Source organism: Lissotriton vulgaris, chromosome 5 (genome assembly GCF_964263255.1).
Source record: "Lissotriton vulgaris chromosome 5, aLisVul1.2, whole genome shotgun sequence".
In the NCBI taxonomy this organism is placed as follows: domain Eukaryota; kingdom Metazoa; phylum Chordata; class Amphibia; order Caudata; family Salamandridae; genus Lissotriton; species Lissotriton vulgaris.
The window spans coordinates 1,545,808,489-1,545,835,305 of NC_141693.1; the positions used below are offsets into that span (position 1 = coordinate 1,545,808,489).

At 39.5% G+C, this 26,817-nt stretch overlaps 21 non-coding genes across 21 annotated transcripts; all 21 read right to left on the reverse strand.

The window, feature by feature from the left end:
- Positions 1-494: 494 nt before the first annotated feature.
- TRNAR-CCU (transfer RNA arginine (anticodon CCU)) lies at positions 495-567 on the reverse strand. The gene has a single exon. It is a non-coding gene; the product is annotated as a tRNA-Arg (tRNA).
- An 803-nt stretch (positions 568-1,370) lies between these two features.
- TRNAR-UCG (transfer RNA arginine (anticodon UCG)) lies at positions 1,371-1,443 on the reverse strand. The gene has a single exon. It is a non-coding gene; the product is annotated as a tRNA-Arg (tRNA).
- Positions 1,444-4,558: 3,115 nt separating this feature from the next.
- TRNAR-UCG (transfer RNA arginine (anticodon UCG)) lies at positions 4,559-4,631 on the reverse strand. Its single transcript has one exon. It is a non-coding gene; the product is annotated as a tRNA-Arg (tRNA).
- A 1,520-nt stretch (positions 4,632-6,151) lies between these two features.
- Positions 6,152-6,224, reverse strand: TRNAR-UCG (transfer RNA arginine (anticodon UCG)). Its single transcript has one exon. It is a non-coding gene; the product is annotated as a tRNA-Arg (tRNA).
- Positions 6,225-6,868: 644 nt separating this feature from the next.
- TRNAR-CCU (transfer RNA arginine (anticodon CCU)) lies at positions 6,869-6,941 on the reverse strand. Its single transcript has one exon. It is a non-coding gene; the product is annotated as a tRNA-Arg (tRNA).
- An 804-nt stretch (positions 6,942-7,745) lies between these two features.
- Positions 7,746-7,818, reverse strand: TRNAR-UCG (transfer RNA arginine (anticodon UCG)). Its single transcript has one exon. It is a non-coding gene; the product is annotated as a tRNA-Arg (tRNA).
- A 644-nt stretch (positions 7,819-8,462) lies between these two features.
- TRNAR-CCU (transfer RNA arginine (anticodon CCU)) lies at positions 8,463-8,535 on the reverse strand. Its single transcript has one exon. It is a non-coding gene; the product is annotated as a tRNA-Arg (tRNA).
- A 1,521-nt stretch (positions 8,536-10,056) lies between these two features.
- Positions 10,057-10,131, reverse strand: TRNAR-CCU (transfer RNA arginine (anticodon CCU)). Its single transcript has one exon. It is a non-coding gene; the product is annotated as a tRNA-Arg (tRNA).
- An 804-nt stretch (positions 10,132-10,935) lies between these two features.
- On the reverse strand, positions 10,936-11,008 carry TRNAR-UCG (transfer RNA arginine (anticodon UCG)). The gene has a single exon. It is a non-coding gene; the product is annotated as a tRNA-Arg (tRNA).
- Positions 11,009-11,652: 644 nt separating this feature from the next.
- TRNAR-CCU (transfer RNA arginine (anticodon CCU)) lies at positions 11,653-11,725 on the reverse strand. Its single transcript has one exon. It is a non-coding gene; the product is annotated as a tRNA-Arg (tRNA).
- Positions 11,726-12,520: 795 nt separating this feature from the next.
- Positions 12,521-12,593, reverse strand: TRNAR-UCG (transfer RNA arginine (anticodon UCG)). Its single transcript has one exon. It is a non-coding gene; the product is annotated as a tRNA-Arg (tRNA).
- Positions 12,594-13,237: 644 nt separating this feature from the next.
- On the reverse strand, positions 13,238-13,310 carry TRNAR-CCU (transfer RNA arginine (anticodon CCU)). Its single transcript has one exon. It is a non-coding gene; the product is annotated as a tRNA-Arg (tRNA).
- Positions 13,311-14,113: 803 nt separating this feature from the next.
- Positions 14,114-14,186, reverse strand: TRNAR-UCG (transfer RNA arginine (anticodon UCG)). The gene has a single exon. It is a non-coding gene; the product is annotated as a tRNA-Arg (tRNA).
- Positions 14,187-15,707: 1,521 nt separating this feature from the next.
- TRNAR-UCG (transfer RNA arginine (anticodon UCG)) lies at positions 15,708-15,780 on the reverse strand. Its single transcript has one exon. It is a non-coding gene; the product is annotated as a tRNA-Arg (tRNA).
- Positions 15,781-16,425: 645 nt separating this feature from the next.
- TRNAR-CCU (transfer RNA arginine (anticodon CCU)) lies at positions 16,426-16,498 on the reverse strand. The gene has a single exon. It is a non-coding gene; the product is annotated as a tRNA-Arg (tRNA).
- Positions 16,499-20,492: 3,994 nt separating this feature from the next.
- Positions 20,493-20,565, reverse strand: TRNAR-UCG (transfer RNA arginine (anticodon UCG)). Its single transcript has one exon. It is a non-coding gene; the product is annotated as a tRNA-Arg (tRNA).
- A 1,520-nt stretch (positions 20,566-22,085) lies between these two features.
- On the reverse strand, positions 22,086-22,158 carry TRNAR-UCG (transfer RNA arginine (anticodon UCG)). The gene has a single exon. It is a non-coding gene; the product is annotated as a tRNA-Arg (tRNA).
- A 644-nt stretch (positions 22,159-22,802) lies between these two features.
- On the reverse strand, positions 22,803-22,875 carry TRNAR-CCU (transfer RNA arginine (anticodon CCU)). The gene has a single exon. It is a non-coding gene; the product is annotated as a tRNA-Arg (tRNA).
- An 804-nt stretch (positions 22,876-23,679) lies between these two features.
- Positions 23,680-23,752, reverse strand: TRNAR-UCG (transfer RNA arginine (anticodon UCG)). The gene has a single exon. It is a non-coding gene; the product is annotated as a tRNA-Arg (tRNA).
- A 644-nt stretch (positions 23,753-24,396) lies between these two features.
- TRNAR-CCU (transfer RNA arginine (anticodon CCU)) lies at positions 24,397-24,469 on the reverse strand. Its single transcript has one exon. It is a non-coding gene; the product is annotated as a tRNA-Arg (tRNA).
- Positions 24,470-25,989: 1,520 nt separating this feature from the next.
- Positions 25,990-26,064, reverse strand: TRNAR-CCU (transfer RNA arginine (anticodon CCU)). Its single transcript has one exon. It is a non-coding gene; the product is annotated as a tRNA-Arg (tRNA).
- Between the last annotated feature and the right edge of the window lie 753 nt (positions 26,065-26,817).

Consider the following 26,817-nt stretch of genomic DNA (forward strand, 5'->3'; position numbering starts at 1 on the left):
ACCAGTACGATAAGCTTTTGTTTTCTTTTTTGCATTTAAACCTCTTTCTTCATGAGAATAAAGCTCAGTTGTATGCTTTACATAGCTCTAGATATTTCTAGAGGTGGAGAGGAACTGTTTTGACAGTAGTAAAAACTGCTCCTTTCTGGATATGCCAATTTACACACGCTCAAAGGTTGTATACGTTTCATGAATCCTGACTTGCCCTATTTAAGTAGCTGAAAGCCTGTCACCACCTCTAGAAACAACAGTTACACCAATCCAATTCAAATCATTTTTTCCAAAGGAATATCTTCTGCCGGGTCAAAGTTGCATCTGACAAAGATAGGTGTTTAAAAATCTACTTTGTAGTTTCAGAACACCAACATGACTCTGAAGAGTACAGAAGTAAAATGGTACCATTTCAAAGTTCGTAATACCTCATAAGCTTCTGAGCGGAAGCATGTAATAAATATATCAATTTTTCTGGAAAAGTAAGAGTTGATATTGGTTTTCACCTCAGATGGGACTCGAACCCACAATCCCTGGCTTAGGAGGCCAGTGCCTTATCCATTAGGCCACAGAGGCACAGATAAACACTTGCAGTCCAGAGGCATTATTTAAATGTATTCAATCGTCAAACACTGGTGTCTGCACACAGGACATTTCTCAGTTCTCTCCATATGTAAACTTCCCATTTTCATCCTCTTCCATCCCCGACTTTAACACTCTGTTCTGTGCTATAATGGACTCTCTGCATTTCGAGCAAGTGGAGAGAAATTGGAGGAGAACCACTCTCGACTCAACACTTCTTCTTTCCTGGATGCTTTTCTCAATAAACTGGGCTTTGACAGTGGTATCAAGCCGTCCTTGTCTTCAGCAGGACACAGAAACAGGCACCAAGTCTGCTAACCAAGTTCAACCACACTCTGCAACTTAATAGACCAATGCTTCACAAATTAGCCAACTGTGTCATCAGCAAAGGCAGCCAATGTGCCAATCCTTTATAATTCTTCTGTAGTACTTCTCTTTCTCGTAGGAAAAATTAGCACTTTAACTGCACAAATCATACAGATTTTACACTTGAAGCACTCCATGAACACATACTTACACACCTTGCATTTCATCTACACACCCTTAAGCTAAAAACCCATTCTGTCAAGTCAAAATTCTGCAACCCTATTACATATTCCATGCGTGTACATAGAAGCACTTCTTAATGCCACTAACATGAACAAGATTTTAGGCTGACGATGCAATCTAAATGACTGTGCAGTATGGACTCCACTTCATGAATAATTAGGAATGAGAACATGATGGCTATAAGAGTATTGGAAGAGCCTGCTTCCATTCTGAATGGAAATCTGAGATGTGTTACCATTGGCAAAAACTGACCACGAAGGGACTCGAACCCTCAATCTTCTGATCCGAAGTCAGACGCCTTATCCATTAGGCCACGCAGTCATATGTCCTGCTGTGCTTATTTTCATAATGTAGGTGGTATGCAAGGATGGGAAATATGATAGTGATAGTTATTTAGGTTTACATCCCATTGTGTGTTTTCAGCTCCTTTCAATTAAAGCACTCTTTTGGAATCTATATAATGAAAATGTCACCAGTACGATAAGCTTTTGTTTTCTTTTTTGCATTTAAACCTCTTTCTTCATGAGATTAAAGCTCAGTTGTATGCTTTACATAGCTCTGGATATTTCCAGAAGTGGAGAGAAACTGTTTTGACAGTAGTACAAACTGCTCCTTTCTGGATATGTCAATTTACACACGCTCAAAGGTTGTATGTGTTTCATGAATCCTGACTTGCCCTATTCAAGTAGCTGAAAGCCTGTCACCACCTCTAGAAACAACAGTTACACTAATCCAATTCAAATCATTTTTTCCAAAGGAATATCTTCTGCTGGGTCAAAGTTGCATCTGACAAAGATAGGTGTTTAAAAATCTACTTTGTAGTTTCAGAACACCAACATAAGTCCGGAGAGTACAGAAGTAAAATGGTACCATTTCAAAGTTCCTAATACCTCATAAGCTTCTGAGGGGAAGCATGTAATAAATAAATAAATTTTTCTAGAAAAGTAATAGTGGATATTGGTTTTCACCTCAGATGGGACTCGAACCACAATCCCTGGCTTAGGAGGCCAGTGCCTTATCCATTAGGCCACTGAGGCACAGATGTACACTTGCAGTCTAGAGGCATTATTTAAATGTATTCAACCGTCAAACACTGGTGTCTGCACACAGGACATTTCTCAGTTCTCTCCATAAGTAAACTTCCCATTTTCATCCTCTTCCATCCCCGACTTTAACACTATGTTCTGTGCTATAATGGAGTCTCTGCATTTCGAGCAAGTGGAGAGAAATTGGAGGAGAACCACTTTCGACTCAACACTTCTTCTTTCCTGGATGCTTTTCTCAATAAACTGGGCTTTGACAGTGGTATCAAGCCGTCCTTGTCTTCAGCAGGACACAGAAACAGGCACCAAGTCTCCTAACCAAGTTCAACCTCACTCTGCAACTTAATAGACCAATGCTTTACAAATTAGCCAACTGTGTCATCAGCAAAGGCAGCCAATGTGCCAATCCTTTATAATTCTTCTGTAGTACTTTTCTTTCTCGTAGGCAAAATTAGCACTTTAACTGCACAAATCATACAGATTTTTAAACTTGAAGCACTCCATGAACACATACTTACACACCTTGCTTTTCATCTACACACCCTTAAGCTAAAAACCCATTCTGTCAAGTCAAAATTCTGCAACCCTATTACATATTCAGTGCGTGTACATAGAAGCACTTCTTAATGCCACTAACATGGACAAGATTTTAGGCTGAAGATGCAATCTAAATGACTGTGCAGTATGTACTCCACTTCATGAATAATTAGGAATGAGAACATGATGGCTATAAGAGTATTGGAAGAGCCTGCTTCCATTCTGAACGGAAAGCTGAGTTGTGTGTCCATTGGCAAAAACCGACCACGAAGGGACTCGAACCCTCAATCTTCTGATCCAAAGTCAGACACCTTATCCATCAGGCCACGCTGTCATATGTCCTGCTGTGCTTATTTTTATAATGTAGGTGGTATGCAAGGATGGGAAATATGATATTGATAGTTATTTAGGTTTACATCCCATTGTGTTTTTTCAGCTCCTTTCAATTAAAGCACTCTTTTGGAATCTATATAATGAGAATGTCACCAGTACGATAAGCTTTTGTTTTCTTTTTTTGCATTTAAACCTCTTTCTTCATGAGATTAAAGCTCAGTTGTATGCTTTACATAGCTCTGGATATTTCCAGAAGTGGAGAGAAACTGTTTTGACAGTAGTACAAACTGCTCCTTTATGGATAAGCCAATTTACACACGCTCAAAGGTTGTATACGTTTCATGAATTCCGCCATGCCCTATTCAAGTAGCTGAAAGCCTGTCACCACCTCTAGAAACAACAGTTACACCAATCCAATTCAAATCATTTTTTCCAAAGGAATATCTTCTGCCGGGTCAAAGTTGCATCTGACAAAGATAGGTGTTTAAAAATCTACTTTGTAGTTTCAGAACACCAACATGAGTCCGGGGAGTACAGAAATAAAATGGTACCATTTCAAAGATTCTAATACCTCATAAGCTTCTGAGCGGAAGCATGTAATAAATATATAAATTTTTCAAGAAAATTAATACTGGATATTGGTTTTCACCTCAAATGGAACTCGAACCCACAATCCCTGGCTTAGGAGGCCAGTGCCTTATCCATTAGGCCACTGAGGCACAGATGAACACCTGCAGTCTAGAGGCATTATTTAAATGTATTCAATCGTCAAACACTGGTGTCTGCACACAGGACATTTCTCAGTTCTCTCCATAAGTAAACTTCCCATTTTCATCCTCTTCCATCCCCGACTTTAACACTCTGTTCTGTGCTATAATGGAGGCTCTGCATTTCGCGCAAGTGGAGAGAAATTGGAGGAGAACCACTTTCGACTCAACACTTCTTCTTTCCTGGATGCTTTTCTCAATAAACTGGGCTTTGACAGTGGTATCAAGCCGTCCTTCTCTTCAGCAGGACACAGAAACAGGCACCAAGTCTGCTAACCAAGTTCAACCACACTCTGCAACTTAATAGACCAATGCTTTACAAATTAGCCAACTGTGTCATCAGCAAAGGCAGCCAATGTGCCAATCCTTTATAATTCTTCTGTAGTACTTTTCTTTCTCGTAGGCAAAATTAGCACTTTAACTGCACAAATCATACAGATTTTTACACTTGAAGCACTCCATGAACACATACTTACACACCTTGCATTTCATCTACACACCCTTAAGCTAAAAACCCATTCTGTCAAGTCAAAATTCTGCAACCCTATTACATATTCAGTGCGTGTACATAGAAGCACTTCTTAATGCCACTAACATGGACAAGATTTTAGGCTGAAGATGCAATCTAAATGACTGTGCAGTATGTACTCCACTTCATGAATAATTAGGAATGAGAACATGATGGCTATAAGAGTATTGGAAGAGCCTGCTTCCATTCTGAATGGAAAGCTGAGTTGTGTGACCATTGGCAAAAACCGACCACGAAGGGACTCGATCCCTCAATCTTCTGATCCGAAGTCAGACACCTTATCCATTAGGCCACGCGGTCATATGTCCTGCTGTGCTTATTTTTATAATGTAGGTGGTATGCAAGGATGGGAAATATGATATTGATAGTTATTTAGGTTTACATCCCATTGTGTTTTTTCAGCTCCTTTCAATTAAAGCACTCTTTTGGAATCTATATAATGAGAATGTCACCAGTACGATACGCTTTTGTTTTCTTTTTTGTATTTAAACCTCTTTCTTCATGAGATTAAAGCTCAGTTGTATGCTTTACATAGCTCTGGATATTTCCAGAAGTGGAGAGAAACTGTTTTGACAGTAGTACAAACTGCTCCTTTCTGGATATGCCAATTTACACACGCTCAAAGGTTGTATACGTTTCATGAATCCTGACTTGCCCTATTCAAGTAGCTCAAAGCCTGTCACCACCTCTAGAAACAACAGTTACACCAATCCAATTCAAATCATTTTTTCCAAAGGAATATCTTCTGACGGGTCAAAGTTGTATCCGACAAAGATAGGTGTTTAAAAATCTACTTTGTAGTTTCAGAACACCAACATGACGCTGAAGAGTACAGAAGTAAAATGGTACCATTTCAAAGTTCCTAATACCTCATAAGCTTCTGAGCGGAAGCATGTAATAAATATATCAATTTTTCTGGAAAAGTAAGAGTGGGTATTGGTTTTCACCTCAGATGGGACTCGAACCCACAATCCCTGGCTTAAGAGGCCAGTGCCTTATCCATTAGGCCACTGAGGCACAGATAAACACTTGCAGTCTAGAGGCATTATTTAAATGTATTCAATCGTCAAACACTGGTGTCTGCACACAGGACATTTCTCAGTTCTCTCCATAAGTAAACTTCCCATTTTCATCCTCTTCCATGCCCGACTTTAACACTCTGTTCTGTGCTATAATGGAGGCTCTGCATTTCGAGCAAGTGGAGAGAAATTGGAGGAGAACCACTTTCGACTCAACACTTCTTCTTTCCTGGATGCTTTTCTCAATAAACTGGGCTTTGACAGTGGTATCAAGCCGTCCTTGTCTTCAGCAGGACACAGAAACAGGCACCAAGTCTCCTAACCAAGTTCAACCACACTCTGCAACTTAATATACCAATGCTTTGCAAATTAGCCAACTGTATCATCAGCAAAGGCAGCCAATGTGCCAATCCTTTATAATTCTTCTGTAGTACTTTTCTTTCTCGTAGGCAAAATTAGCACTTCAACTGCACAAATCATACAGATTTTATACTTGAAGCACTCCATGAACACATACTTACACACCTTGCATTTCATCTACACACCCTTAAGCTAAAAACCCATTCTGTCAAGTCAAAATTCTGCAACCCTATTACATATTCAGTGCATATACATAGAAGCACTTCTTAATGCCACTAACATGGACAAGATTTTAGGCTGAAGATGCAATCTAAATGACTGTGCAGTATGTACTCCACTTCATGAATAATTAGGAATGAGAACATGATGGCTATAAGAGTATTGGTAGAGCCTGCTTCCATTCTGAATGGAATGCTGAGTTGTGTGACCATTGGCAAAAACCGACCACAAAGGGACTCGAACCCTCAATCTTCTGATCCGAAGTCAGACGCCTTATCCATTAGGCCACGCAGTCATATGTCTTGCTGTGCCTATTTTTATAATGTAGGTGGTATGCAAGGATGGGAAATATGATATTGATAGTTATTTAGGTTTACATCCCATTGTGTTTTTTCAGCTCCTTTCAAATAAAGCACTCTTTTGGAATCTATATAATGAAAATGTCACCAGTACGATAAGCTTTTGTTTTCTTTTTTGCATTTAAACCTCTTTCTTCATGAGATTAAAGCTCAGTTGTATGCTTTACATAGCTCTGGATATTTCCAGAAGTGGAGAGAAACTGTTTTGACAGTAGTAAAAACTGCTCCTTTCTGGATATGCCAATTTACACATGCTCAAAGGTTGTATACGTTTCATGAATCCTGACTTGCCCTATTCAAGTAGCTGAAAGCCTGTCACCACCTCTAGAAACAACAGTTACACCAATCCAATTCAAATCATTTTTTCCAAAGGAAAATCTTCTGCCGGGTCAAAGTTGCATCTGACAAAGATAGGTGTTTAAAAATCTACTTTGTAGTTTCAGAACACCAACATGACTCTGAAGAGTACAGAAGTAAAATGGTACCATTTCAAAGTTCCTAATACCACATAAGCTTCTGAGCGGAAGCATGTAATAAATATATCAATTTTTCTGGAAAAGTAAGAGTGGATATTGGTTTTCACCTCAGATGGGACTCGAACCCACAATCCCTAGCTTAGGAGGCCAGTGCCTTATCCATTAGGCCACTGAGGCACATGTGAACACTTGCAGTCTAGAGGCATTATATAAATGTATTCAATCGTCAAACACTGGTGTCTGCACACAGGACATTTCTCAGTTCTCTCCATAAGTAAACTTCCCATTTTCATCCTCTTCCATCCCCGACTTTAACACTCTGTTCTGTGCTATAATGGAGGCTCTGCATTTCGAGCAAGTGAAGAGAAATTGGAGGAGAACCACTTTCGATAAAACACTTCTTCTTTCCTGGATGCTTTTCTCAATAAACTGGGCTTTGACAGTGGTATCAAGCCGTCCTTGTCTTCAGCAGGACACAGAAACAGGCACCAAGTCTCCTAACCAAGTTCAACCACACTCTGCAACTTAATAGACCAATGCTTTACAAATTAGCCAACTGTGTCATCAGCAAAGGCAGCCAATGTGCCAATCCTTTATAATTCTTCTGTAGTACTTTTCTTTCTCGTAGGCAAAATTAGCACTTTAACTGCACAAATCATACAGATTTTTACACTTGAAGCACTCCATGAACACATACTTACACACCTTGCATTTCATCTACACACCCTTAAGCTAAAAACCCATTCTGTCAAGTCAAAATTCTGCAACCCTATTACATATTCAGTGCATGTACATAGAAGCACTTCTTAATGCCACTAACATGGACAAGATTTTAGGCTGAAGATGCAATCTAAATGACTGTGCAGTATGTACTCCACTTCATGAATAATTAGGAATGAGAACATGATGGCTATAAGAGTATTGGAAGAGCCTGCTTCCATTCTGAACAGAAAGCTGAGTTGTGTGTCCATTGGCAAAAACCGACCACGAAGGGAGTCGAACCCTCAATCTTCTGATCCGAAGTCAGACACCTTATCCATTAGGCCACGCAGTCATATGTCCTGCTGTGCTTATTTTTATAATGTAGGTAGTATGCAAGGCTGGGAAATATGATATTGATAGTTATTTAGGTTTACATCTCATTGTGTGTTTTCAGCTCCTTTCAATTAAAGCACTCTTTTGGAATCTATATAATGAAAATGTCACCAGTACGATAAGCTTTTGTTTTCTTTTTTGCATTTAAACCTCTTTCTTCATGAGATTAAAGCTCAGTTGTATGCTTTACATAGCTCTGGATATTTCCAGAAGTGGAGAGAAACTGTTTTGACAGTAGTACAAACTGCTCCTTTCTGGATATGCCAATTTACACACGCTCAAAGGTTGTATGTGTTTCATGAATCCTGACTTGCCCTATTCAAGTAGCTGAAAGCCTGTCACCACCTCTAGAAACAACAGTTACACCAATCCAATTCAAATCATTTTTTCCAAAGGAATATCTTCTGCTGGGTCAAAGTTGCATCTGACAAAGATAGGTGTTTAAAAATCTACTTTGTAGTTTCAGAACACCAACATAAGTCCGGAGAGTACAGAAGTAAAATGGTACCATTTCAAAGTTCCTAATACCTCATAAGCTTCTGAGGGGAAGCATGTAATAAATAAATACATTTTTCTAGAAAAGTAATAGTGGATATTGGTTTTCACCTCAGATGGGACTCGAACCCACAATCCGTGGCTTAGGAGGCCAGTGCCTTATCCATTAGGCCACTGAGGCACAGATGAACACTTGCAGTCTAGAGGCATTATTTAAATGTATTCAACCGTCAAACACTGGTGTCTGCACACAGGACATTTCTCAGTTCTCTCCATAAGTAAACTTCCCATTTTTATCCTCTTCCATCCCCGACTTTAACACTCTGTTCTGTGCTATAATGGAGGCTCTGCATTTCGAGCAAGTGGAGAGAAATTGGAGGAGAACCACTTTCGACTCAACACTTCTTCTTTCCTGGATGCTTTTCTCAATAAACTGGGCTTTGACAGTGGTATCAAGCCGTCCTTGTCTTCAGCAGGACACAGAAACAGGCACCAAGTCTCCTAACCAAGTTCAACCATACTCTGCAACTTAATAGACCAATGCTTTACAAATTAGCCAACTGTGTCATCAGCAAAGGCAGCCAATGTGCCAATCCTTTATAATTCTTCTGTAGTACTTTTCTTTCTCGTAGGCAAAATTAGCACTTTAACTGCACAAATCATACAGATTTTTAAACTTGAAGCACTCCATGAACACATACCTACACACCTTGCATTTCATCTACACACCCTTAAGCTAAAAACCCATTCTGTCAAGTCAAAATTCTGCAACCCTATTACATATTCAGTGCGTGTACATAGAAGCACTTCTTAATGCCACTAACATGGACAAGATTTTAGGCTGAAGATGCAATCTAAATGACTGTGCAGTATGTACTCCACTTCATGAATAATTAGGAATGAGAACATGATGGCTATAAGAGTATTGGAAGAGCCTGCTTCCATTCTGAACGGAAAGCTGAGTTGTGTGTCCATTGGCAAAAACCGACCACGAAGGGACTCGAACCCTCAATCTTCTGATCCGAAGTCAGACACCTTATCCATCAGGCCACGCTGTCATATGTCCTGCTGTGCTTATTTTTATAATGTAAGTGGTATGCAAGGATGGGAAATATGATATTGATAGTTATTTAGGTTTACATCCCATTGTGTTTTTTCAGCTCCTTTCAATTAAAGCACTCTTTTGGAATCTATATAATGAGAATGTCACCAGTACGATAAGCTTTTGTTTTCTTTTTTTGCATTTAAACCTCTTTCTTCATGAGATTAAAGCTCAGTTGTATGCTTTATATAGCTCTGGATATTTCCAGAAGTGGAGAGAAACTGTTTTGACAGTAGTACAAACTGCTCCTTTCTGGATAAGCCAATTTACACACGCTCAAAGGTTGTATACGTTTCATGAATCCTGCCTTGCCCTATTCAAGTAGCTGAAAGCCTGTCACCACCTCTAGAAACAGCAGTTACACCAATCCAATTCAAATCATTTTTTCCAAAGGAATATCTTCTGCCGGGTCAAAGTTGCATCTGACAAAGATAGGTGTTTAAAAATCTACTTTGTAGTTTCAGAACACCAACATGAGTCCGGGGAGTACAGAAGTAAAATGGTACCATTTCAAAGTTCCTAATACCACATAAGCTTCTGAGCGGAAGCATGTAATAAACATATACATTTTTCTTGGAAAAGTAAGAGTGGATATTGGTTTTCACCTCAGATGGGACTCGAACCCACAATCCCTGGCTTAGGAGGCCAGTGCCTTATCCATTAGGCCACTGAGGAACAGATAAACAGTTGCAGTCTAGAGGCATTATTTAAATGTATACAATCGTCAAATAGTGGTGTCTGCACACAGGACATTTCTCAGTTCTCTCCATAAGTAAACTTCCCATTTTCATCCTCTTCCATCCCCGACTTTAACACTCTGTTCTGTGCTATAATGGAGGCTCTGCATTTCGAGCAAGTGGAGAGAAATTGGAGGAGAACCACTATCGACTCAACACTTCTTCTTTCCTGGATGCTTTTCTCAATAAACTGGGCTTTGACAGTGGTATCAAGCCGTCCTTGTCTTCAGCAGGACACAGAAACAGGCACCAAGTCTCCTAACCAAGTTCAACCATACTCTGCAACTTAATAGACCAATGCTTTACAAATTAGCCAACTGTGTCATCAGCAAAGGCAGCCAATGTGCCAATCCTTTATAATTCTTCTGTAGTACTTTTCTTTCTCGTAGGCAAAATTAGCACTTTAACTGCACAAATCATACAGATTTTTAAACTTGAAGCACTCCATGAACACATACCTACACACCTTGCATTTCATCTACACACCCTTAAGCTAAAAACCCATTCTGTCAAGTCAAAATTCTGCAACCCTATTACATATTCAGTGCGTGTACATAGAAGCACTTCTTAATGCCACTAACATGGACAAGATTTTAGGCTGAAGATGCAATCTAAATGACTGTGCAGTATGTACTCCACTTCATGAATAATTAGGAATGAGAACATGATGGCTATAAGAGTATTGGAAGAGCCTGCTTCCATTCTGAACGGAAAGCTGAGTTGTGTGTCCATTGGCAGAAACCGACCACGAAGGGACTCGAACCCTCAATCTTCTGATCCGAAGTCAGACACCTTATCCATTAGGCCACGCGGTCATATGTCCTGCTGTGCTTATTTTTATAATGTAGGTGGTATGCAAGGATGGGAAATATGATATTGATAGTTATTTAGGTTTACATCCCATTGTGTTTTTTCAGCTCCTTTCAATTAAAGCACTCTTTTGGAATCTATATAATGAGAATGTCACCAGTACGATAAGCTTTTGTTTTCTTTTTTGTATTTAAACCTCTTTCTTCATGAGATTAAAGCTCAGTTGTATGCTTTACATAGCTCTGGATATTTCCAGAAGTGGAGAGAAACTGTTTTGACAGTAGTACAAACTGCTCCTTTCTGGATATGCCAATTTACACACGCTCAAAGGTTGTATACGTTTCATGAATCCTGACTTGCCCTATTCAAGTAGCTGAAAGCCTGTCACCACCTCTAGAAACAACAGTTACACCAATCCAATTCAAATCATTTTTTCCAAAGGAATATCTTCTGACGGGTCAAAGTTGTATCCGACAAAGATAGGTGTTTAAAAATCTACTTTGTAGTTTCAGAACACCAACATGACGCTGAAGAGTACAGAAGTAAAATGGTACCATTTCAAAGTTCCTAATACCTCATAAGCTTCTGAGCGGAAGCATGTAATAAATATATCAATTTTTCTGGAAAAGTAAGAGTGGGTATTGGTTTTCACCTCAGATGGGACTCGAACCCACAATCCCTGGCTTAGGAGGCCAGTGCCTTATCCATTAGGCCACTGAGGCACAGATAAACACTTGCAGTCTAGAGGCATTATTTAAATGTATTCAATCGTCAAACACTGGTGTCTGCACACAGGACATTTCTCAGTTCTCTCCATAAGTAAACTTCCCATTTTCACCCTCTTCCATGCCCGACTTTAACACTCTGTTCTGTGCTATAATGGAGGCTCTGCATTTCGTGCAAGTGGAGAGAAATTGGAGGAGAACCACTTTCGACTCAACACTTCTTCTTTCCTGGATGCTTTTCTCAATAAACTGGGCTTTGACAGTGGTATCAAGCCGTCCTTGTCTTCAGCAGGACACAGAAACAGGCACCAAGTCTCCTAACCAAGTTCAACCACACTCTGCAACTTAATAGACCAATGCTTTACAAATTAGCCAACTGTGTCATCAGCAAAGGCAGCCAATGTGCAAATCCTTTATAATTCTTCTGTAGTACTTTTCTTTCTCGTAGGCAAAATTAGCACTTTAACTGCACAAATCATACAGATTTTACACTTGAAGCACTCCATGAACACACACCTTGCATTTCATCTACACACCCTTGAGCTAAAAACCCATTCTGTCAAGTCAAAATTCTGCAACCCTATTACATATTCCGTGCGTGTACATGGAAGCACTTCTTAATGCCACTAACATGAACAAGATTTTAGGCTGAAGATGCAATCTAAATGACTGTGCAGTATGTACTCCACTTCATGAATAATTAGGAATGAGAACATGATGGCTATAAGAGTATTGGAAGAGCCTGCTTCCATTCTGAATGGAAATCTGAGTTGTGTGACCATTGGCAAAAACCGACCACGAAGGGACTCGAACCCTCAATCTTCTGATCCGAAGTCAGACGCCTTATCCATTAGGCCACGCGGTCATATGTCCTGCTTTGCTTATTTTTATAATGTAGGTGGTATGCAAGGATGGGAAATATGATATTGATAGTTATTTAGGTTTGCATCCCATTGTGTGTTTTCAGCTCCTTTCAATTAAAGCACTCATTTGGAATCTATATAATGAAAATGTCACCAGTACGATAAGCTTTTGTTTTCTTTTTTGCATTTAAACCTCTTTCTTCATGAGATTAAAGCTCAGTTGTATGCTTTACATAGCTCTGGATATTTCCAGAGGTGGAGAGAAACTGTTGTGACAGTAGTAAAAACTGCTCCTTTCTGGATATGTCAATTTACACACGCTCAAAGGTTGTATACGTTTCATGAATCCTGCCTGGCCCTATTCAAGTAGCTGAAAGCCTGTCACCACCTCTAGAAACAACAGTTACACCAATCCAATTCAAATCATTTTTTCCAAAGGAATATCTTCTCCTGGGTCAAAGTTGCATCTGACAAAGATAGGTGTTTAAAAATCTACTTTGTAGTTTCAGAACACCAACATGACCCTGAAGAGTACAGAAGTAAAATGGGACCATTTCAAAGTTCCTAATACCACATAAGCTTATGAGCGGAAGCATGTTATAAATATATAAATTTTTCTGGAAAAGTAAGAGCGGATATCGGTTTTCACCTCAGATGGGACTCGAACCCACAATCCCTGGCTTAGGAGGCCAGTGCCTTATCCATTAGGCCACTGAGGCACAGATAAACAGTTGCAGTCTAGAGGCATTATTTAAATGTATTCAATCTTTAAACACTGGTGTCTGCACACAGGACATTTCTCAGTTCTCTCCATAAGTAAACTTCCCATTTTCATCCTCTTCCATCCCCGACTTTAACACTCTGTTCTGTGCTATAATGGACTCTCTGCATTTTGAGCAAGTGGAGAGAAATTGGAGGAGAACCACTCTCGACTCAACACTTCTTCTGTCCTGGATGCTTTTCTCAATAAACTGGGCTTTGACAGTGGTATCAAGCCGTCCTTGTCTTCAGCAGGACACAGAAACAGGCACCAAGTCTGCTAACCAAGTTCAACCACACTCTGCAACTTAATAGACCAATGCTTCACAAATTAGCCAACTGTGTCATCAGCAAAGGCAGCCAATGTGCCAATCCTTTATAATTCTTCTGTAGTACTTCTCTTTCTCGTAGGCAAAATTAGCACTTTAACTGCACAAATCCTACAGATTTTACACTTGAAGCACTCCATGAACACATACTTACACACCTTGCATTTCATCTACACACCCTTAAGCTAAAAACCCATTCTGTCAAGTCAAAATTCTGCAACCCTATTACATATTCCATGCGTGTACATAGAAGCACTTCTTAATGCCACTAACATGAACAAGATTTTAGGCTGACGATGCAATCTAAATGACTGTGCAGTATGGACTCCACTTCATGAATAATTAGGAATGAGAACATGATGGCTATAAGAGTATTGGAAGAGCCTGCTTCCATTCTGAATGGAAATCTGAGATGTGTTACCATTGGCAAAAACTGACCACGAAGGGACTCGAACCCTCAATCTTCTGATCCGAAGTCAGACGCCTTATCCATTAGGCCACGCAGTCATATGTCCTGCTGTGCTTATTTTTATAATGTAGGTGGTATGCAAGGATGGGAAATATGATAGTGATAGTTATTTAGGTTTACATCCCATTCTGTGTTTTCAGCTCCTTTCAATTAAAGCACTCTTTTGGAATCTATATAATGAAAATGTCACCAGTACGATAAGCTTTTGTTTTCTTTTTTGCATTTAAACCTCTTTCTTCATGAGATTAAAGCTCAGTTGTATGCTTTACATAGCTCTGGATATTTCCAGAAGTGGAGAGAAACTGTTTTGACAGTAGTACAAACTGCTCCTTTCTGGATATGCCAATTTACACACGCTCAAAGGTTGTATGTGTTTCATGAAACCTGACTTGCCCTATTCAAGTAGCTGAAAGCCTGTCACCACCTCTAGAAACAACAGTTACACCAATCCAATTCAAATCATTTTTTCCAAAGGAATATCTTCTGCTGGGTCAAAGTTGCATCTGACAAAGATAGGTGTTTAAAAATCTACTTTGTAGTTTCAGAACACCAACATAAGTCCGGAGAGTACAGAAGTAAAATGGTACCATTTCAAAGTTCCTAATACCTCATAAGCTTCTGAGGGGAAGCATGTAATAAATAAATAAATTTTTCTAGAAAAGTAATAGTGGATATTGGTTTTCACCTCAGATGGGACTCGAACCCACAATCCGTGGCTTAGGAGGCCAGAGCCTTATCCATTAGGCCACTGAGGCACAGATGAACATTTGCAGTCTAGAGGCATTATTTAAATGTATTCAACCGTCAAACACTGGTGTCTGCACACAGGACATTTCTCAGTTCTCTCCATAAGTAAACTTCCCATTTTCATCCTCTTCCATCCCCGACTTTAACACTCTGTTCTGTGCTATAATGGAGGCTCTGCATTTCGAGCAAGTGGAGAGAAATTGGAGGAGAACCACTCTCGACTCAATACTTCTTCTTTCCTGGATGCTTTTCTCAATAAACTGGGCTTTGACAGTGGTATCAAGCCGTCCTTGTCATCAGCAGGACACAGAAACAGGCACCAAGTCTCCTAACCAAGTTCAACCACACTCTGCAACTTAATAGACCAATGCTTTACAAATTAGCCAACTGTGTCATCAGCAAAGGCAGCCAATGTGCCAATCCTTTATAATTCTTCTGTAGTACTTTTCTTTCTCGTAGGCAACATTAGCACTTTAACTGCACAAATCATACAGATTTTTAAACTTGAAGCACTCCATGAACACATACTTACACACCTTGCATTTCATCTACACACCCATAAGCTAAAAACCCATTCTGTCAAGTCAAAATTCTGCAACCCTATTACATATTCCATGCGTGTACATAGAAGCACTTCTTAATGCCACTAACATGAACAAGATTTTAGGCTGACGATGCAATCTAAATGACTGTGCAGTATGGACTCCACTTCATGAATAATTAGGAATGAGAACATGATGGCTATAAGAGTATTGGAAGAGCCTGCTTCCATTCTGAATGGAAATCTGAGATGTGTTACCATTGGCAAAAACTGACCACGAAGGGACTCGAACCCTCAATCTTCTGATCCGAAGTCAGACGCCTTATCCATTAGGCCACGCAGTCATATGTCCTGCTGTGCTTATTTTCATAATGTAGGTGGTATGCAAGGATGGGAAATATGATAGTGATAGTTATTTAGGTTTACATCCCATTGTGTGTTTTCAGCTCCTTTCAATTAAAGCACTCTTTCGGAATCTATATAATGAAAATGTCACCAGTACGATAAGCTTTTGTTTTCTTTTTTGCATTTAAACCTCTTTCTTCATGAGATTAAAGCTCAGTTGTATGCTTTACATAGCTCTGGATATTTCCAGAAGTGGAGAGAAACTGTTTTGACAGTAGTCAAAAACTGCTCCTTTCTGGATATGCCAATTTACACACGCTCAAAGGTTGTATACGTTTCATGAATCCTGACTTGCCCTATTCAAGTAGCTGAAAGCCTGTCACCACCTCTAGAAACAACAGTTACACCAATCCAATTCAAATAATTTTTTCCAAAGGAATATCTTCTCCCGGGTCAAAGTTGCATCTGACAAAGATAGGTGTTTAAAAATCTACTTTGTAGTTTCAGAACACCAACATGACTCTGAAGAGTACAGAAGTAAAATGGTACCATTTCAAAGTTCCTAATACCACATAAGCTTATGAGCGGAAGCATGTAATAAATATATCAATTTTTCTGGAAAAGTAAGAGTGGATATTGGTTTTCACCTCAGATGGGCCTCGAACCCACAATCCCTGGCTTAGGAGGCCAGTGCCTTATCCATTAGGCCACTGAGGCACAGATAAACAGTTGCAGTCTAGAGGCATTATTTAAATGTATTCAATCGTCAAATAGTGGTGTCTGCACACAGGACATTTCTCAGTTCTCTCCATAAGTAAACTTCCCATTTTCATCCTCTTCCATCCCAGACTTTAACACTATGTTCTGTGCTATAATGGACTCTCTGCATTTTGAGCAAGTGGAGAGAAATTGGAGGAGAACCACTCTCGACTCAACACTTCTTCTTTCCTGGATGCTTTTCTCAATAAACTGGGCTTTGACAGTGGTATCAAGCCGTCCTTGTCTTCAGAAGGACACAGAAACAGGCACCAAGTCTCCTAACCAAGTTCAACCACACTCTGCAACTTAATATACCAATGCTTTACAAATTAGCCAACTGTGTCATCAGCAAAGGCAGCCAATGTGCCAATCCTTTATAATTCTTCTGTAGTACTTTTCTTTCTCGTAGGCAAAATTAGCACTTTAACTGCACAAATCATACAGATTTTTAAACTTGAAGCACTCCATGAACACATACTTACACACCTTGCATTTCATCTACACACCCTTAAGCTAAAAACCCATTCTGTCAAGTCAAAATTCTGCAACCCTATTACATATTCAGTGCGTGTACATAGAAGCACTTCTTAATGCCACTAACATGGACAAGATTTTAGGCTGAAGATGCAATCTAAATGACTGTGCAGTATGTACTCCACTTCATGAATAATTAGGAATGAGAACATGATGGCTATAAGAGTATTGGAAGAGCCTGCTTCCATTCTGAACGGAAAGCTGAGTTGTGTGTCCATTGGCAAAAACCGACCACGAAGGGACTCGAACCCTCAATCTTCTGATCCAAAGTCAGACACCTTATCCATCAGGCCACGCTGTCATATGTCCTGCTGTGCTTATTTTTATAATGTAGGTGGTATGCAAGGATGGGAAATATGATATTGATAGTTATTTAGGTTTACATCCCATTGTGTTTTTTCAGCTCCTTTCAATTAAAGCACTCTTTTGGAATCTATATAATGAGAATGTCACCAGTACGATAAGCTTTTGTTTTCTTTTTTTGCATTTAAACCTCTTTCTTCATGAGATTAAAGCTCAGTTGTATGCTTTACATAGCTCTGGATATTTCCAGAAGTGGAGAGAAACTGTTTTGACAGTAGTACAAACTGCTCCTTTATGGATAAGCCAATTTACACACGCTCAAAGGTTGTATACGTTTCATGAATTCCGCCTTGCCCTATTCAAGTAGCTGAAAGCCTGTCACCACCTCTAGAAACAACAGTTACACCAATCCAATTCAAATCATTTTTTCCAAAGGAATATCTTCTGCCGGGTCAAAGTTGCATCTGACAAAGATAGGTGTTTAAAAATCTACTTTGTAGTTTCAGAACACCAACATGAGTCCGGGGAGTACAGAAATAAAATGGTACCATTTCAAAGATTCTAATACCTCATAAGCTTCTGAGCGGAAGCATGTAATAAATATATAAATTTTTCAAGAAAGTTAATACTGGATATTGGTTTTCACCTCAAATGGAACTCGAACCCACAATCCCTGGCTTAGGAGGCCAGTGCCTTATCCATTAGGCCACTGAGGCACAGATGAACACCTGCAGTCTAGAGGCATTATTTAAATGTATTCAATCGTCAAACACTGGTGTCTGCACACAGGACATTTCTCAGTTCTCTCCATAAGTAAACTTCCCATTTTCATCCTCTTCCATCCCCGACTTTAACACTCTGTTCTGTGCTATAATGGAGGCTCTGCATTTCGCGCAAGTGGAGAGAAATTGGAGGAGAACCACTTTCGACTCAACACTTCTTCTTTCCTGGATGCTTTTCTCAATAAACTGGGCTTTGACAGTGGTATCAAGCCGTCCTTCTCTTCAGCAGGACACAGAAACAGGCACCAAGTCTGCTAACCAAGTTCAACCACACTCTGCAACTTAATATACCAATGCTTTACAAATTAGCCAACTGTGTCATCAGCAAAGGCAGCCAATGTGCCAATCCTTTATAATTCTTCTGTAGTACTTTTCTTTCTCGTAGGCAAAATTAGCACTTTAACTGCACAAATCATACAGATTTTTAAACTTGAAGCACTCCATGAACACATACTTACACACCTTGCATTTCATCTACACACCCTTAAGCTAAAAACCCATTCTGTCAAGTCAAAATTCTGCAACCCTATTACATATTCAGTGCGTGTACATAGAAGCACTTCTTAATGCCACTAACATGGACAAGATTTTAGGCTGAAGATGCAATCTAAATGACTGTGCAGTATGTACTCCACTTCATGAATAATTAGGAATGAGAACATGATGGCTATAAGAGTATTGGAAGAGCCTGCTTCCATTCTGAACGGAAAGCTGAGTTGTGTGTCCATTGGCAAAAACCGACCACGAAGGGACTCGAACCCTCAATCTTCTGATCCAAAGTCAGACACCTTATCCATCAGGCCACGCTGTCATATGTCCTGCTGTGCTTATTTTTATAATGTAGGTGGTATGCAAGGATGGGAAATATGATATTGATAGTTATTTAGGTTTACATCCCATTGTGTTTTTTCAGCTCCTTTCAATTAAAGCACTCTTTTGGAATCTATATAATGAGAATGTCACCAGTACGATAAGCTTTTGTTTTCTTTTTTTGCATTTAAACCTCTTTCTTCATGAGATTAAAGCTCAGTTGTATGCTTTACATAGCTCTGGATATTTCCAGAAGTGGAGAGAAACTGTTTTGACAGTAGTACAAACTGCTCCTTTATGGATAAGCCAATTTACACACGCTCAAAGGTTGTATACGTTTCATGAATTCCGCCTTGCCCTATTCAAGTAGCTGAAAGCCTGTCACCACCTCTAGAAACAACAGTTACACCAATCCAATTCAAATCATTTTTTCCAAAGGAATATCTTCTGCCGGGTCAAAGTTGCATCTGACAAAGATAGGTGTTTAAAAATCTACTTTGTAGTTTCAGAACACCAACATGAGTCCGGGGAGTACAGAAATAAAATGGTACCATTTCAAAGATTCTAATACCTCATAAGCTTCTGAGCGGAAGCATGTAATAAATATATAAATTTTTCAAGAAAGTTAATACTGGATATTGGTTTTCACCTCAAATGGAACTCGAACCCACAATCCCTGGCTTAGGAGGCCAGTGCCTTATCCATTAGGCCACTGAGGCACAGATGAACACCTGCAGTCTAGAGGCATTATTTAAATGTATTCAATCGTCAAACACTGGTGTCTGCACACAGGACATTTCTCAGTTCTCTCCATAAGTAAACTTCCCATTTTCATCCTCTTCCATCCCCGACTTTAACACTCTGTTCTGTGCTATAATGGAGGCTCTGCATTTCGCGCAAGTGGAGAGAAATTGGAGGAGAACCACTTTCGACTCAACACTTCTTCTTTCCTGGATGCTTTTCTCAATAAACTGGGCTTTGACAGTGGTATCAAGCCGTCCTTCTCTTCAGCAGGACACAGAAACAGGCACCAAGTCTGCTAACCAAGTTCAACCACACTCTGCAACTTAATAGACCAATGCTTTACAAATTAGCCAACTGTGTCATCAGCAAAGGCAGCCAATGTGCCAATCCTTTATAATTCTTCTGTAGTACTTTTCTTTCTCGTAGGCAAAATTAGCACTTTAACTGCACAAATCATACAGATTTTTACACTTGAAGCACTCCATGAACACATACTTACACACCTTGCATTTCATCTACACACCCTTAAGCTAAAAACCCATTCTGTCAAGTCAAAATTCTGCAACCCTATTACATATTCAGTGCGTGTACATAGAAGCACTTCTTAATGCCACTAACATGGACAAGATTTTAGGCTGAAGATGCAATCTAAATGACTGTGCAGTATGTACTCCACTTCATGAATAATTAGGAATGAGAACATGATGGCTATAAGAGTATTGGAAGAGCCTGCTTCCATTCTGAATGGAAAGCTGAGTTGTGTGACCATTGGCAAAAACCGACCACGAAGGGACTCGATCCCTCAATCTTCTGATCCGAAGTCAGACACCTTATCCATTAGGCCACGCGGTCATATGTCCTGCTGTGCTTATTTTTATAATGTAGGTGGTATGCAAGGATGGGAAATATGATATTGATAGTTATTTAGGTTTACATCCCATTGTGTTTTTTCAGCTCCTTTCAATTAAAGCACTCTTTTGGAATCTATATAATGAGAATGTCACCAGTACGATAAGCTTTTGTTTTCTTTTTTGTATTTAAACCTCTTTCTTCATGAGATTAAAGCTCAGTTGTATGCTTTACATAGCTCTGGATATTTCCAGAAGTGGAGAGAAACTGTTTTGACAGTAGTACAAACTGCTCCTTTCTGGATATGCCAATTTACACACGCTCAAAGGTTGTATACGTTTCATGAATCCTGACTTGCCCTATTCAAGTAGCTCAAAGCCTGTCACCACCTCTAGAAACAACAGTTACACCAATCCAATTCAAATCATTTTTTCCAAAGGAATATCTTCTGACGGGTCAAAGTTGTATCCGACAAAGATAGGTGTTTAAAAATCTACTTTGTAGTTTCAGAACACCAACATGACGCTGAAGAGTACAGAAGTAAAATGGTACCATTTCAAAGTTCCTAATACCTCATAAGCTTCTGAGCGGAAGCATGTAATAAATATATCAATTTTTCTGGAAAAGTAAGAGTGGGTATTGGTTTTCACCTCAGATGGGACTCGAACCCACAATCCCTGGCTTAAGAGGCCAGTGCCTTATCCATTAGGCCACTGAGGCACAGATAAACACTTGCAGTCTAGAGGCATTATTTAAATGTATTCAATCGTCAAACACTGGTGTCTGCACACAGGACATTTCTCAGTTCTCTCCATAAGTAAACTTCCCATTTTCATCCTCTTCCATGCCCGACTTTAACACTCTGTTCTGTGCTATAATGGAGGCTCTGCATTTCGAGCAAGTGGAGAGAAATTGGAGGAGAACCACTTTCGACTCAACACTTCTTCTTTCCTGGATGCTTTTCTCAATAAACTGGGCTTTGACAGTGGTATCAAGCCGTCCTTGTCTTCAGCAGGACACAGAAACAGGCACCAAGTCTCCTAACCAAGTTCAACCACACTCTGCAACTTAATATACCAATGCTTTGCAAATTAGCCAACTGTATCATCAGCAAAGGCAGCCAATGTGCCAATCCTTTATAATTCTTCTGTAGTACTTTTCTTTCTCGTAGGCAAAATTAGCACTTCAACTGCACAAATCATACAGATTTTATACTTGAAGCACTCCATGAACACATACTTACACACCTTGCATTTCATCTACACACCCTTAAGCTAAAAACCCATTCTGTCAAGTCAAAATTCTGCAACCCTATTACATATTCAGTGCATATACATAGAAGCACATCTTAATGCCACTAACATGGACAAGATTTTAGGCTGAAGATGCAATCTAAATGACTGTGCAGTATGTACTCCACTTCATGAATAATTAGGAATGAGAACATGATGGCTATAAGAGTATTGGTAGAGCCTGCTTCCATTCTGAATGGAAAGCTGAGTTGTGTGACCATTGGCAAAAACCGACCACAAAGGGACTCGAACCCTCAATCTTCTGATCCGAAGTCAGACGCCTTATCCATTAGGCCACGCAGTCATATGTCTTGCTGTGCTTATTTTTATAATGTAGGTGGTATGCAAGGATGGGAAATATGATATTGATAGTTATTTAGGTTTACATACCATTGTGTTTTTTCAGCTCCTTTCAAATAAAGCACTCTTTTGGAATCTATATAATGAGAATGTCACCAGTACGATAAGCTTTTGTTTTCTTTTTTGCATTTAAACCTCTTTCTTCATGAGAATAAAGCTCAGTTGTATGCTTTACATAGCTCTGGATATTTCTAGAAGTGGAGAGAAACTGTTTTGACAGTAGTAAAAACTGCTCCTTTCTGGATATGCCAATTTACACATGCTCAAAGGTTGTATACGTTTCATGAATCCTGACTTGCCCTATTCAAGTAGCTGAAAGCCTGTCACCACCTCTAGAAACAACAGTTACACCAATCCAATTCAAATCATTTTTTCCAAAGGAATATCTTCTGCCGGGTCAAAGTTGCATCTGACAAAGATAGGTGTTTAAAAATCTACTTTGTAGTTTCAGAACACCAACATGACTCTGAAGAGTACAGAAGTAAAATGGTACCATTTCAAAGTTCCTAATACCACATAAGCTTCTGAGCGGAAGCATGTAATAAATATATCAATTTTTCTGGAAAAGTACGAGTGGATATTGGTTTTCACCTCAGATGGGACTCGAACCCACAATCCCTAGCTTAGGAGGCCAGTGCCTTATCCATTAGGCCACTGAGGCACATGTGAACACTTGCAGTCTAGAGGCATTATATAAATGTATTCAATCGTCAAACACTGGTGTCTGCACACAGGACATTTCTCAGTTCTCTCCATAAGTAAACTTCCCATTTTCATCCTCTTCCATCCCCGACTTTAACACTCTGTTCTGTGCTATAATGGAGGCTCTGCATTTCGAGCAAGTGAAGAGAAATTGGAGGAGAACCACATTCGATAAAACACTTCTTCTTTCCTGGATGCTTTTCTCAATAAACTGGGCTTTGACAGTGGTATCAAGCCGTCCTTGTCTTCAGCAGGACACAGAAACAGGCACCAAGTCTCCTAACCAAGTTCAACCACACTCTGCAACTTAATAGACCAATGCTTTACAAATTAGCCAACTGTGTCATCAGCAAAGGCAGCCAATGTGCCAATCCTTTATAATTCTTCTGTAGTACTTTTCTTTCTCGTAGGCAAAATTAGCACTTTAACTGCACAAATCATACAGATTTTTACACTTGAAGCACTCCATGAACACATACTTACACACCTTGCATTTCATCTACACACCCTTAAGCTAAAAACCCATTCTGTCAAGTCAAAATTCTGCAACCCTATTACATATTCAGTGCATGTACATAGAAGCACTTCTTAATGCCACTAACATGGACAAGATTTTAGGCTGAAGATGCAATCTAAATGACTGTGCAGTATGTACTCCACTTCATGAATAATTAGGAATGAGAACATGATGGCTATAAGAGTATTGGAAGAGCCTGCTTCCATTCTGAACAGAAAGCTGAGTTGTGTGTCCATTGGCAAAAACCGACCACGAAGGGAGTCGAACCCTCAATCTTCTGATCCGAAGTCAGACACCTTATCCATTAGGCCACGCAGTCATATGTCCTGCTGTGCTTATTTTTATAATGTAGGTAGTATGCAAGGATGGGAAATATGATATTGATAGTTATTTAGGTTTACATCTCATTGTGTGTTTTCAGCTCCTTTCAATTAAAGCACTCTTTTGGAATCTATATAATGAAAATGTCACCAGTACGATAAGCTTTTGTTTTCTTTTTTGCATTTAAACCTCTTTCTTCATGAGATTAAAGCTCAGTTGTATGCTTTACGTAGCTCTGGATATTTCCAGAAGTGGAGAGAAACTGTTTTGACAGTAGTACAAACTGCTCCTTTCTGGATATGCCAATTTACACACGCTCAAAGGTTGTATGTGTTTCATGAATCCTGACTTGCCCTATTCAAGTAGCTGAAAGCCTGTCACCACCTCTAGAAACAACAGTTACACCAATCCAATTCAAATCATTTTTTCCAAAGGAATATCTTCTGCTGGGTCAAAGTTGCATCTGACAAAGATAGGTGTTTAAAAATCTACTTTGTAGTTTCAGAACACCAACATAAGTCCGGAGAGTACAGAAGTAAAATGGTACCATTTCAAAGTTCCTAATACCTCATAAGCTTCTGAGGGGAAGCATGTAATAAATAAATACATTTTTCTAGAAAAGTAATAGTGGATATTGGTTTTCACCTCAGATGGGACTCGAACCCACAATCCGTGGCTTAGGAGGCCAGTGCCTTATCCATTAGGCCACTGAGGCACAGATGAACACTTGCAGTCTAGAGGCATTATTTAAATGTATTCAACCGTCAAACACTGGTGTCTGCACACAGGACATTTCTCAGTTCTCTCCATAAGTAAACTTCCCATTTTCATCCTCTTCCATCCCCGACTTTAACACTCTACTCTGTGCTATAATGGAGGCTCTGCATTTCGAGCAAGTGGAGAGAAATTGGAGGAGAACCACTTTCGACTCAACACTTCTTCTTTCCTGGATGCTTTTCTCAATAAACTGGGCTTTGACAGTGGTATCAAGCCGTCCTTGTCTTCAGCAGGACACAGAAACAGGCACCAAGTCTCCTAACCAAGTTCAACCATACTCTGCAACTTAATAGACCAATGCTTTACAAATTAGCCAACTGTGTCATCAGCAAAGGCAGCCATTGTGCCAATCCTTTATAATTCTTCTGTAGTACTTTTCTTTCTCGTAGGCAAAATTAGCACTTTAACTGCACAAATCATACAGATTTTTAAACTTGAAGCACTCCATGAACACATACCTACACACCTTGCATTTCATCTACACACCCTTAAGCTAAAAACCCATTCTGTCAAGTCAAAATTCTGCAACCCTATTACATATTCAGTGCGTGTACATAGAAGCACTTCTTAATGCCACTAACATGGACAAGATTTTAGGCTGAAGATGCAATCTAAATGACTGTGCAGTATGTACTCCACTTCATGAATAATTAGGAATGAGAACATGATGGCTATAAGAGTATTGGAAGAGCCTGCTTCCATTCTGAACGGAAAACTGAGTTGTGTGTCCATTGGCAAAAACCGACCACGAAGGGACTCGAACCCTCAATCTTCTGATCCGAAGTCAGACACCTTATCCATCAGGCCACGCTGTCATATGTCCTGCTGTGCTTATTTTTATAATGTAAGTGGTATGCAAGGATGGGAAATATGATATTGATAGTTATTTAGGTTTACATCCCATTGTGTTTTTTCAGCTCCTTTCAATTAAAGCACTCTTTTGGAATCTATATAATGAGAATGTCACCAGTACGATAAGCTTTTGTTTTCTTTTTTTGCATTTAAACCTCTTTCTTCATGAGATTAAAGCTCAGTTGTATGCTTTACATAGCTCTGGATATTTCCAGAAGTGGAGAGAAACTGTTTTGACAGTAGTACAAACTGCTCCTTTCTGGATAAGCCAATTTACACACGCTCAAAGGTTGTATACGTTTCATGAATCCTGCCTTGCCCTATTCAAGTAGCTGAAAGCCTGTCACCACCTCTAGAAACAGCAGTTACACCAATCCAATTCAAATCATTTTTTCCAAAGGAATATCTTCTGCCGGGTCAAAGTTGCATCTGACAAAGATAGGTGTTTAAAAATCTACTTTGTAGTTTCAGAACACCAACATGAGTCCGGGGAGTACAGAAGTAAAATGGTACCATTTCAAAGTTCCTAATACCACATAAGCTTCTGAGCGGAAGCATGTAATAAACATATACATTTTTCTGGAAAAGTAAGAGTGGATATTGGTTTTCACCTCAGATGGGACTCGAACCCACAATCCCTGGCTTAGGAGGCCAGTGCCTTATCCATTAGGCCACTGAGGAACAGATAAACAGTTGCAGTCTAGAGGCATTATTTAAATGTATACAATCGTCAAATAGTGGTGTCTGCACACAGGACATTTCTCAGTTCTCTCCATAAGTAAACTTCCCATTTTCATCCTCTTCCATCCCCGACTTTAACACTCTGTTCTGTGCTATAATGGAGGCTCTGCATTTCGAGCAAGTGGAGAGAAATTGGAGGAGAACCACTTTCGACTCAACACTTCTTCTTTCCTGGATGCTTTTCTCAATAAACTGGGCTTTGACAGTGGTATCAAGCCGTCCTTGTCTTCAGCAGGACACAGAAACAGGCACCAAGTCTCCTAACCAAGTTCAACCATACTCTGCAACTTAATAGACCAATGCTTTACAAATTAGCCAACTGTGTCATCAGCAAAGGCAGCCAATGTGCCAATCCTTTATAATTCTTCTGTAGTACTTTTCTTTCTCGTAGGCAAAATTAGCACTTTAACTGCACAAATCATACAGATTTTTAAACTTGAAGCACTCCATGAACACATACCTACACACCTTGCATTTCATCTACACACCCTTAAGCTAAAAACCCATTCTGTCAAGTCAAAATTCTGCAACCCTATTACATATTCAGTGCGTGTACATAGAAGCACTTCTTAATGCCACTAACATGGACAAGATTTTAGGCTGAAGATGCAATCTAAATGACTGTGCAGTATGTACTCCACTTCATGAATAATTAGGAATGAGAACATGATGGCTATAAGAGTATTGGAAAAG